General features: G+C 38.9%; 1 long non-coding RNA gene across 1 annotated transcript in view; it reads right to left on the reverse strand.

Moving 5' to 3' along the window:
* Positions 1 to 7,911, reverse strand: part of LOC118762377 — an 11,650-nt gene extending 3,739 nt beyond the window's left edge. The window contains exon 1 of the long non-coding RNA XR_004998121.1: positions 7,822 to 7,911. This is a non-coding gene — a long non-coding RNA (uncharacterized LOC118762377). The remainder of the gene's footprint in view (positions 1 to 7,821) is intronic.
* Positions 7,912 to 8,662: the final 751 nt, after the last annotated feature.

The raw sequence follows: 8,662 nt of genomic DNA on the forward strand, positions 1-8,662 counted from the left end.
GATTCTGCCAGCTCGCCACCCTATACACAACTACCAAAATACATATATACCAACATACACTCTCCAACTCATCCACACATATGCATATAAATATGCCTCACTCACTCTCTCTCTTTCTCTCTCTCTCTCTCTCTCTCACACACACACACATACAAACATACATACATACATACATACATACATACATACATACATACATACATAACATACATACATACATACATACATAGACACATGTCAATTTTCGTTATGCACTAAGTTTCGATTGTTTAACTGTATCTCATCATTGAACAAAATGTTTAGTATGCAAAATTATTTTATTTACATATTTGGGATATTCTGTTATTATCATTGAAATAGTGAGCTGTTTTCCACTGGCACTCGAATCTTGCATACAACACCTCTAGAAATCCCATATAAACACAAATTTGTCTAGAATACGTTCTATACATGAAGAGGGTTCTGCTAGACTGTAAATTAAGATCTTAACACATATGTTTCCAAATAAATCTTTTAATATATCTCTTTATAATATAAGAAACATTCCATGATATACGCACAATACACGAGCTAATAACATGAAATAGCTCAAAGTTATTCCATGTTATTAACTAGTGTATTGTGCGTATACATTCTTGCATGTATACACAACACTTTCCGCTGATGAGAGCGGCGTAGCAATCGAAACATTTGGGCATAATTTTATATTTACTTTGATATTAATATTCGTACTTTAAATTGGGAAAAATAAATATTAATAACTATTCACTGAAAATTTCTTTAACTCTCTCTCTCTATAAAGCTGAAGTTGTCTGTGTATGGCAGGTTTGGTAGCCTTCAACTAACACTATCTCCTTCAAGACCCTGCGGCGAAAGTTGACCAAAATTGAGAGTATGATAGAAGAAGGCTTGTTCTTCCTTCCGTAGAAGAAAAAATTCAAATCGGACCCTGTTAACACCAAAAATTATTTACATCAAATGGGTGCTTATTTTTCTATGAAAATCCCTATTTTTTTTACGATTATTTGACTGCTGTGTCGCCATTTTTCGGTGTATTTCAACCAGAAAAATGTTCATTTAACGAGAATAACAAGCTACATAATGCAAACTTTTTACTTTTCAAAAATTCCAATTCTAAAGGGACGAAACAAACCCGAGCAACGCCGGGCGATACTGCTAGTATTTTTATAGTTTTTATGGGGTTTGTTTTTGCGGAATTATGGAATTTATGTAAGAAATGTCTTCTTTTTTTTATATTTTTATGATGCTACTTTCTTTTATCGTTTTCCAAATTTCAATATGAATTTTCTTCAAAAATTATAAATAGTTTTCTTATCCATGACTGCAACTTTCTGTAAAATTTGTAAAGGAGTATATATTTCATATGAACAGAAGATGAGAAAATGGAAAAAACATTATTTTATTCTGAACTTTGTTTATTTCTTTCTTATCATCAGCATCTCTCTCTCTCTCTCTCTCTCTCTCTCTCTCTCTCTCCTTTCCCTTCACCCTGTGATATTAATATTCGTACTTAATGTATTTTACAGTTTTAAATTTTTCTTTTGGGTACATTTAAATGAGAGATAGACTTACTCTAGACTTATTACATGAAATCAATGTCTTCTTAGCATGTTTGTGACACCAAACCGTTTTGGTGTCCCTGCAAGCACTGCATATTATGTCTGTGGAGCGCCGAATCATTTGCACGTTAATTTCTCGAGCGGGTTGTTCCGTTGGTCGGAGTCCGCTCGTCGTTGTAACCGACGAAGTGCCAATTTTTAAATACGTTTACATATTTTTACGCATACACGGATACACACGCACACAAAGTGAAAATACTCAAGTATAAAAGAAATTTATATTTGTTGAATTGATCATAATTCATACGATGGAACAAAACATTGAAGTAGGAATCAAAATATTATTTCTTTTCACAGGAAATCTCGTATTTTTGATGCTTCAGACTTTTAGTTTTTGATGTTAATACGTCAGATAAACAAAGTTATTAATACCACAATAAACAAACTTAAATAACAGTGGATTGTAAAAGTCTTAAAATGTTGATTTTCGTGTAAATCCTGAAATATTTTTACGACAAATGAGGGAGAGAGAGAGGGTGTGTGAGAGGGAGAGACAAAAAGAGAGAAAATAGGAGACAGGGAGAGAGAAAAAGCGAGAGAAAAGACAGAGGGAATGAGAAACATAGAAAGGAATAGAGAGAAATCGGAGGGCGATGAGGAAAGAAAGAAAGAGAGAGAGAAAGAGAGAGAGAGATGCTGAGGATGAGAAAGAAATAAACAAAGTTGAAAGTAAAATAATGTTTTTTCAGTTTCTCATCTGTTCATATGAAAAATATACTCCTTTACAAATTTTACAGAAAGTTGCAGTCATGGATAAGAAAACTATTTATAATTTTTGAAGAAAATTCATATTGAAATTTGGAAAACGATAAAAGAAAGTAGCATCAAAAAATTAAAAAAAAAAGACATTTCTTACATAAATTCCATAATTCCGCAAAAACAAACCCCATCAAAACTATAAAAATATTTGAAGAAATTTTCAGTGAATAGTTATTAATATTTATTTTTCCCAATTTAAATTAATTAATTTTATTTTAGTTCACATTTTTCTCCTTTCTTTCATCCATAAAAACAATATAATGTCCATAAAGTTTTCATCTTTGCACGTCTTATCTTCTAATCATTCTTCGTCTACCTTGAAACCATGTTTGTTTTTGCTTACAGAGATGCTGTCGTCTGTATTTGCGATGTCGTCTGCCACCGACTACGTTGCTATCAATATTATCGTCATCGTCGTTGTAGTTATCATTGGTCTCCACCAACCACCTCATCGAACTTACAAACATCGTGGTTGTTTCTTTCTTACAATTTCATCGCCATCACTATCGTCTTTTACTAAGTTTTCCAGAAAGAAATCGATTTTTCCAACACTATTTTTTTTTATCTGTGACCCACAGCCAATTTTCGAAGCGCCTTTATTCAATCACGTTCTTATCTTAGTTCCTTTTATATTCAATTCCAACGTGATTTCTCATTTGTATCTGTTCGAATAATTATAGCAAATTTATATATGGTCGAAATGGCTTCCAATTTTTGAGTTTTGATACAGAATTTTGATTGAATTTCTTGTTTGGAACATCTGCACAACGTTGCTGCCGCTGCAGTTTTACCATAGTTTGTGTTCGTTTTTTCGAATCTCATTTTAGATTTTTCAACTTTTCTCCCTTTTTTTTGCACATTATTATTATTATTATTATTATTATTATTATATTATTATTATTTCTGTATTTTGTTTTTGATCGAACCATTTATAAACACAAATTTCAAAACAAAATATAGCTGATGTTTTTTTTTGGATTTATTTCAGCATGTAAAAAGAAATAAACCACATACATACATATACCTACACATAAAAAAAAAATATTTTTGACGTCTCTTTATTACTAGTTGTTTCATAATCTCTCTCTCATTCATTCGACTAATCAGACCGTCAACTTCTCAACCAAAGAAATAAAGAAGGAAAGAATTGAGGCGAATAAGCAAATACTAAATGATGTAAAGGGAAAGAAACCATCAGAAACAGCACAAAAAAATCGTGGTGGTGGTGGTAGGGGTGAAATTCTGTAAAAAGCCAAGGCGGAAAACATGGATATATATTTTGCAAAAAAAACTGTGAACGAAGTGAAGGAAAAACATCGAAAAGACCATCACCAGTTAAGAAAGATGGTTGAAATAGAAAATATAAATGTACACCAATGGACGGTGTAGCTCAGTATTTTACAAATAGACACTGTGACGTACAAGTATGTTTTGTACACATACAGGTACAAAGCGCACATATACACACACGCACGTTAGCGCGCCGGGCGAAATGCTTAGCGGTATTTCATCTGTCGTTACGTTCTGAGTTCAAATTCCGCCATGGTCGACTTTACCTTTCATCCTTTCGGGGTCGATAAATTAAGTACCAGTTTCGCACTGGGGTCGATGTAATCGACTTAATCCCTTTGTCTGTCCTTGTTTGTCCCCTCTATGTTTAGCCCCTTGTGGGCAATAAAGAAATATATATATATATATATATATATATATATATATAGACTTAATCCAAACAAGAAAGCACAAAAAAAACACAACAACGCGAGGACGTGGAACAAATATAGTATTATTGGACGCTCAGGAAAGAAGGGATGAAGGAGGGTTTAACGTTTCAAGCGGAGCTCTTCGTCGGAAACATAGGAGAAGGGAAGATCCAGAGAAGAGAAGACAGAGGAAAAAAATCGCCAACGGTACACACGAGGTCACATTTTGAAAGACCGGAAGGAAATAATACATACATACATACATACACATACATACATACATACATACATACATACATACATACATACATACATACGTACATACATGCATAAATATATATATATATATATATATATATATATATATATATATATATATATATATATATACATGTCACCTTGATCACCTTGACTGACCAGTCCGTCGGGCGTCCATTCACACCGATGGTCACAGCACGCTGTCCACTCCTCTCTAGATCGCGCCTTTCTCATCCACGTGATCCCAATCGCCCTCCTGAAATCGTAACTCCACCGTCGTGGGGGCCTTCCGAGTAGTCGTTTCCGCTCGCGCGGGTACCACTCGACAGCTGCGCGGGTCCACCGATTATCAGCGAGCCGGGCGACGTGTCCAGCCCATCTAAACTTGTGTGTATATTCTACGATGACATCCCTCACGCCGGATTTCTCTTGATGACCTCACTACTGATGTGCTCTCTCTCTCTTCTCTCTCTCTCTCTCTCTTCTCTCAACGAAATTCCAAGCATTGACCGCTCCATGGCTCTTTGAGCCGTTACCAATCTCCACAGCAGGTCTCAAGATGAACCGCATGAAAACGAAGTTCATGCAGTCAGACAACGTACCAACAGGTCGAATGGTGATCGGCAGTGATGAAATAGAGGAGGTAAAGGAATATGTCTACCTGGGACAGGAAGTGAATGTGTGTCGAGATATCGAAAAGGAGATCTCACGGAGAGTAAGGGCCGGATGGAAGGCGTTTAATGGCATAAGGGATGTGCTCGAGGGAAAGTTGGACAGGACAACCCGCGGCAACCTCATCAACTGTACAGTTCTACCTGCAAGTTATATGGTAGGGAAATATGGGCTACAACAAACAGAGAACTGGTATATATATATATATATGTATGTATATATATATATATATATTATATATATATATATATATATATATTATGTATATATGTGTGTGTGTGTGTGTGTGTGTGGAGGCGCAATGGCCCAGTGGTTAGGGCAGCGGACTCGCGGTCGTAGGATCCGGGTTTCGATTCCCATACCAGGCGTTGTGAGTGTTTATTGAGCGAAAACACCTAAAAGCTCCACGAGGCTCCGGCAGGGAGTAGTGGTGAACCCTGCTGTACTCTTTCACCACTCTTTCTCTCTCTTTCTTCTATTGGCCTGCTCGCTTAGCCAGCGGGGTGGCGTCATTCGAAGGCTAAAACAATGCGAACGCATTGTGACCAGCGATGTGTAGCAACATCTGATGGTCTGGTCGGTCACGTGATCACGTGATATATATATATATATATATATATATATATATACATATGTATACCACATGGAATATACATAAAGCAACTGAGACATTCCGAGTGCATCCCTGAAAACCCACCACACGCAATAGAGGACCGGACAGATTGGAGAAAACGAGTCACTACGATCCGAGCAATAAGCACGACCGGATGATGATGATGATGATGATGATGATATATATGTTTATACACGCGCGCGCGGGGGGAGGATGTTCGGGCTAAATTTGACGGTTCCTGTGTCTCCTTTTTCGGGAACAGCTTGATGTATACACGGATACACACGCACACAAAGTGAAAATATATATAAAGCTGAAGTTGTCTGTGTGTGGCAGGTTCGGTAGCCTTCAACTAACACTATCTCCTCCGAGACCCTGTGGCGCAAGTTGACCAAAATTGAGAGTATGGTAGAAGAAGGGTTGCTCTTCCTTCCATAGAAGAAAAACTTCAAATCGGACCATGTTAACACCAATAATTATTTACATCAAAAGGGTGCTCCACGACGGTGGAGTTACGATTTCAGGAGGGCGATTGGGATCATTGATGAACAGTGAACGGCATTAGGAAGCATAAGTATTAAAGGTGTAGTGGAGAAAAGGTTGACTGAGATGAAGGATCGGAAGCCATCTGGAAATTGGGAAAGAGTTTTCTGAATCATTTCGCATTGGGTATCAAAATGGTGACATCTTGACTTCTGTACAGAGAGCTCTTTATGACGTGACCTGGATAGCTGCAGCGGTGACTACGGAACCGTGGCCAGGAAGGGACACGGTAAACGTTCTGACTGAGTCTGTTCGCTGGAATTCATTGTTAGGCTCGATCCAGATGGCTATGAGGAGCTACTAGAGACTGTGGTCAAATCCTGGCCGAAGAGGGGGTTGCTGGTGGAAAGCCATATCTGTGGCAGTAAGATTGGGCTCGTTACCATACCTCCAGAAAGATTCAGAAATGGCTGCCGTAGAATTTCTAGGACGTCACCTGATTCCGCTGGTTGTAAAAGACAACCGATCTCCCTGCAGTATCGAGACCAAGTTGGTGACTAAGGTCAAGTAGGTGCTTGGAGATCTTCCCAAGGTTACAGTAAGGAACGCATGCACCAAGTTCAGGAAACGTTTTGAGGCCGTGGTGGAAGCTAAGGGCCAGCAATTTTAAGAGTTAAGCGATTACACGAACCCCGAAAAGATGAAAGTCTAAGTTGATTTGAACGTCAAGAGCCGGAGCAAATGTCGCTAAGCATTTTGTCCGATGCTTTGACGATTATGCCAGCTTGCCACCTTTATACTAATAATAATAATAATAATGCTCCCTACTATAAGCACAAGTCCTGAAGCCGTGGGGGAGGGGCACTTATCTGGCTATTATTTTATCGACGTCGAAAGGATAAAAAGCAGCGTCAACATCAGCGGTATTTGAACTCAGAACTTAGCGGGAAAATGTCACGAAGCACATTGTCCACTGCACTAAATGAAATATTGTTTGTGTTATTAATATTAATGTAAGGTGGCAAAACTGGCAGAATCGTTAGCGCGTTGGACGAAATGCTTAGGGGTAGTTCGTCCGTTGGTACGTCCTTAGTTCAAATTCCACCGAGGTCGGCTTTGCCTTTCAACCTTTTGGGATCGATAAATTAAGTACCGGTAAAACACTGGGGTCGATCTTATCGACTGGCCCCTTTTTCCAAAAATTCCGGGCCTTGTGCCTAGAGTAGAAACGAATATTAATGTAAGGTGGCGAGCTAACAGAATCGTTAGCACGCTGGACGAAATGCCCGTCGCTACATTCTGAGTTCAAATGCCGCCGAGGTCGGCTTTGCTTTTTATGCTTTCGGGGTCAATAAATTAGGCACCAATGAAATTCTGGGGGCATTGTAATCGACTAGCTCCATTCCCCCTAAAAACGTCAGGCCTTGTGCCTATAATAAAAAGGGTTATTAACATTAATGCATTATAATTTAAGCTTGTGGGACGACGGTCTGTCATCGTTTCAGGATTGATGAAATAAAGTACCAGTTAAATACTGAGGTCCATATAATCAGTTACACCCCCTTCCTTCTAGAATGTGTGACCATGTCGCTATGTAAGCCATCATTCATACACTTCTTCATATGGTGGTCAACTGGTAGAATCGTTAATACACCGGACAAGATGCTTACACGCATTTCGTCCGGCTTACGTTCACAGTTTAAATTCCACCGCGATCAACGCTGCCTTTTATTCTTTCAGGGGGTCGATAAAATAAGTACCAGTTGTGTACTGGGCTCGATACGATCGACTTTCGCCCTCCCTCGAAGCTCTGGACTTGGGGCAAAAATTCAAACCAATATTACTGTTGTTCATATTGTTACTGTTGTAGTTAGGAAACACTGATGCTGGTGGCGATGGGGGGGGGGGATAGTTGTGAGGCGGTGATCTGGCAGAAACGTTAGCACGCCGGGCGAAATGCCAAGCGGTACTTCGTCTGACTTCTGAGTTCAAATTCCGCCGAGATCAACTTTGCCTTTCATCCTTTCGGGGTCGATTAAATAAGTACCAGTTACGCACTGGGGTCGATATAATCGACTTAATCCGTTTGTCTGTCCTTGTTTGTCTCCTCTATGTTTAGCCCTTTGTGGGTAGTAAAGAAATAGGTACTTCGTGTGTCTTTCGGGGTCGATTAAATAAGTACCAGTTAAGCACTGGGGTCGATGTAATCGACTTAATCCGTTTGTCTGTCCTTGTTTGTCCCTTCTGTGTTTAGCCCTTTGTGGGTAGTAAAGAAATATGTATTTCGTCTGCTGCTACGTTCTGAGTTCAAATTCCGCCGAGGTCAACTTTGCCTTTCATCCTTTCGGGGTCGATAAATTAAGTACCAGTTACGCACTGGGGTCGATGTAATCGACTTAATCCGTTTGTCTGTCCTTGTTTGTCCCCTCTGTGTTTTACCCTTTGTGGGTAGTAAAGAAATAGGTATTTCGTATGCCGCTACGTTCTGAGTTCAAATTCCGCCGAGGTCAACTTTGCCTTTCATTCTTTCGGGGTCG

Source organism: Octopus sinensis, linkage group LG2 (assembly GCF_006345805.1).
Source record: "Octopus sinensis linkage group LG2, ASM634580v1, whole genome shotgun sequence".
NCBI classification, from domain to species: Eukaryota; Metazoa; Mollusca; class Cephalopoda; order Octopoda; family Octopodidae; genus Octopus; species Octopus sinensis.